The sequence below is a fragment of the Ornithorhynchus anatinus genome, chromosome 1 (assembly GCF_004115215.2).
Source record: "Ornithorhynchus anatinus isolate Pmale09 chromosome 1, mOrnAna1.pri.v4, whole genome shotgun sequence".
Lineage (NCBI taxonomy): Eukaryota > Metazoa > Chordata > Mammalia > Monotremata > Ornithorhynchidae > Ornithorhynchus > Ornithorhynchus anatinus.
Window position 1 is genome coordinate 75186609 of NC_041728.1, and position 4266 is coordinate 75190874.

At 44.3% G+C, this 4266-nt stretch overlaps 1 non-coding gene across 1 annotated transcript; it reads left to right on the top strand.

Moving 5' to 3' along the window:
• The first annotated feature begins 910 nt into the window (after nucleotides 1-910).
• LOC114815470 lies at nucleotides 911-1047 on the top strand. Its single transcript, XR_003763255.1, has one exon. It is a non-coding gene; the product is annotated as a small nucleolar RNA SNORA7 (small nucleolar RNA).
• Nucleotides 1048-4266: the final 3219 nt, after the last annotated feature.

Sequence of the window (4266 nt, forward strand, 5' to 3'; positions counted from 1 at the left end):
ATAATAGTCACTGCTGCTGCCTATTTGTATGACCTCCTCAGGGTGTACTGAGTGTCAAGGTAACATAATGAGCACAACATTTTGAGAGAGTTTTTGTGAAGATATTTACTGGGCCGCCATCCCCACCATTGTGTTGCCGTGGACTCCTGGACTGAACATCTTGAACAGCTTGGTTTTGAGATGCCAGCTTTTGGTTCTCTGAAGGATCACTCCTGTCTGTGTTTCACACAGCCCTGCGGCCACCATCCAAAGACCAGAAGGACTAGTAGCTCTTGCCTCTATCATCTTTTATGAGGGACCACATCACTGCCATCTCTGTGAGGGGCAATACTGCCACCATGCCCTTCTATGTTGTGGCTTACTGCTTCCCTCCCCTCCCTTCTCCTCAACCTCCCTGGTCACACCATGATGTTTGTGTTGCCAACACTTAGCTGCTTTGCTCTTTGAGGTGGTTGTTACCTCCCTGGTGGTTCAAAGCTGGCTCTCACCATATGCAGTCTTCTGGGCCATTCTGCATAAGTGCTAACCAGTGCTAACTCTTTTTACAGTTGTGTCGGTTAAAGTAGAGAGGGTGAAGAGCAAGTAGTTCTGCCAATTTATTAGCTTCCCTTTAATAATAGTTTCAGTGACTGGCAGTGGGACTATATTTTGATGGCTGCATCCCTTCTAAACCCCTGCATTTGAGTATTCTTAGGATACAACTCACTAGATTGTAAGGTCCTTGAGGGCAAAAATCATGTCTATCATGTCTATTGCAATTGTACTCTCTCAAGTGCTTATACTATGCTCTGTACACAGTAAGACCTCAATAAATACCATTGATTGATGGTTATTGAACCCTCTCTCCCTACTGATGTACACTCCATGCTGCCCTTCCTCTTCCTATTTTATTCCTAAGTAGTCAGTTCTTCCCCTCTCAGAATCACACCTGGAGAGTTTCCATAGTCTACCAGTCTTAGCTACGGGAGGGAAAGTCAAGCAGAGACCTAATCATTCCATTCCTAGCTTGGACAGTGGCTAGTGAGTGGAAGGCCATCTGCTACAAGTCAAAATTCACCCATGAGGGTGCAAACTCTAGTATACTGCGTGGAAGGCGGCAATGGTAAACCACTTCTGTATTTTTACTAAGAAAACTCTATGGAAACACTACCAGAACAATTGGAGATGGAGAGTGGGGCATTCTGGGAGAGATGTGTCCATGTGTTGGAAACGACTCGACGACATAAGACAAGACTCAGCTCTTGCCAGCTCTATTTATGATTGTTACCAAGATACTTTCAGGCACCTTCGTTGTTTTGTAGCCCAAATATCTTGTTAGCTAACATATCCCATTGCTCCTTCATCCAGATCATAGACCTTTTACTGTGAAATGTTAAATTGTAGTAACTTGAAAGGGGCTAAAAATAATGTTTACCCTTCTCACTCAACACTCATTCTCTAATGAAACTCATTTGCTCATATTACTTTAGTTATTACCTCTGTGATAGCATTAGCTATCTAGGTGAAATTCTCACCTGCAGTCTTGCATGGCCTCTGGCCTTCAGAATATCTTCATTTACTTATTCATTTCAAGTTTATTTTCTGGGCTGAGCACTCCACTAGGTTCTAGAGAAGGTACAATAAAAGTGAAAGACAAAGTGAGCTCACACATCACATGTATAGCCTGATAACACCTTAAGCTCAACCAGGCAAAGTGGAACTCATATTCCCTCCTAAATCTACTCACTCTATCTTTCTCATCATAGTCAATACCACTACCCCAATCCTCCCTGTTGCAGAAAATAACAACTTTGACATCATTTTTGCATTTCACTTTCCACATTGTTTGTCCCTAAATCCTGTTGGGTTTATCCTCCACAATTTTCCACAAGATTTCCCTCTTCCTCTTCACTCTTATGACCCTGTCCCATCTCAGTTTTTGTCACCTTCCGATTGAACTATGTTCCATTCTCCCTACTGGTCTTCCTGCCTCCAGTCTCTCCCCTCTTCAGTCTAACCTATCCTCTGCTGCCGAGATCATATTTCTAAGATATCATTCAGATTACATCTTCCTTCAAAAGCTCAGTCACTAGTTATTTCTACTCTAGTGGAAAGAGCACAGGCCTTGGAGTCCAAGGACCTGGATTCTAATTCTGACTCTGCACTTGTCTGCTGTGTGATCTTGGTTAAGTCACTTAACTTCTCTACACCTGCTCACCTGATTAAAAGAACCCCACTCAGCTCTGTCAGGAGCCATTTTCTAATCCCAACCTCTTTGGTCAGATACTCCTATTAGCCAAAAGAACCAGACTATGCAGGAGTTCACTATGCTGAGGTTTAGTATCCTTAGCTAAGGAGACCCTCGGGAGCCACTCATGTGACACATCCACCATGGAGCCTGGCCATTCAGCCTTAGAAGATGGAGTAAAGTGTTAGTTGGGGGGATGAACCTGGCCCTAGAGAAGTCTGAATATCAAGGCAATTAGGAGTATGCCTCCCAATCCTGCAGTCTAAGGTAATCCTTTGGGGGTGGGTGGTAGTGCTGGAAATTTGGCAGTGCTGGAAATTCTCAAAGAGCTTTTTTTCTATTCCATATCCTCTCCCTTTCCCACTTTCTGCCTCTCCAGTGGCTGCTCAATATGTTGTCTGACATGGTGTCCCAGACCACACAAAGAACCCCTGCAAAATTGATTCGTTTGGGGCCGATGTGGGTTTCAATCCAGCCCTACTTAGCCCTTATCCAGATGTTGTTGATGGTGCTTTTATTGTTAGCAGTTGTATCTGTTTTTCTTTTCATCCCCATTATATGTATGGAATTTGTGTGTGATTCTCTCCCCTATTAAATTGCAAGGTCCTTGAGGACAGGAACTGTTTTCTATTTTATTGCCCTCCCCCAAGTGTACAATGTACAGTGCTCTGCATGTAATTAATTATATTAATCATACATATCCTCCATATATTCTATGGCTGCTGACATAAAGGAAAAATATAGGCTGGATTGTTCATTGTTCTAACCTAGTAAAAATTTCCTAGTAAAGACATTTCTTATATTATGTTAATTACCAGGTTGATGGTTTCAGCTATCACCACCACAACCAAAAGTAAGACATGTCTAAAACTGTGCTCCTTATCTTCCCTCCCAAACCCTTTCCTCTCTCTGACTTCCCTGTCACTGTGGACAGTACTACCACCCTTCCCATCTCAAAGGCCCACCACCTTGGTGGTGTCCTTGACTCAACTCTCTCATTCACCTCACACATCCAATCTGCCACCAATATCTCCCAGTCTCTCCTTCACAATATCGCCAAGATATGCCCTTTCCTTTCCATCCAAATGGCTATTGTCCTGGTACAAGCTCTCATAATATCCCAACTGGATTACTGTGTCAGCCTCCTTTTGGATCTCTCTTCCTCCTGTCTTTCCCCACTCCAATCTATTCTTCATTCTGCTGTCCAGATCATCTTCCTACAGAAACGCTCTGGGCATGTCACTCCCCTCCTCAAAAACCTCCAGTGGTTGCCTATCAACCTTCGCATGAAAGAAAAACTCCTCACTCTTGGCTTCAAAGCTCTCCATCCCCTTGCTCCCTCTTACCTCACCTTCCTACTCTCTTTCTGCTGCCCACCCCGTATGCTCTGCTTCTCTGCTGCTCACTTCCTCACTGTCCCCTATTCACGCCTATTCTGACATCGACCCCTGGCCGATGTCCTACCGCTGTCCTGGAATGCCCTCCCTCCTCACCTCCGCCAAACTAACTCTCTTCCCCTCTTCAAAGCCCTCCTGAGAGCTCATCTCCTCCAAGAGGCCTTCCCAGACTGAGCCCCCCCCTTTCCCTCTGCTCCCCCTCCTTTCCCTCTCCCCCTCCTCTCCCCTCTCCCACCCTCTGCTCCTCCCCCTTCCCCTCCCCTCAGCACTGTGCTCATTTGTATATATTATTTATTACCCTGTTTATTTTGTTAATGAGGTGCACATCTCCTTGATTCTATTTATCTTGATGATGTTGTCTTGTTTTTGTTTTGTTCTGTTTTGCTTTGTTGTCTGTCTCCCCGTTTAGACTGTGAGCCCGTCACTGGGGAAGGAATGTCTCTATCTGTTACTGAATTGTACATTCCAAGAACTTTGTACAGTGCTCTGCACATAATAAGCTCTCAGCAAATACTATTGAATGAATGAATGAATGAATGAATGAATAAGACCTAACAGAGTTCTTTCAGCCATATTTTGGACTGCAGGATGGCAGCCAAAGTGATATAACTTCTTGCCTTATTCAGGACATCCGGTCAGTTT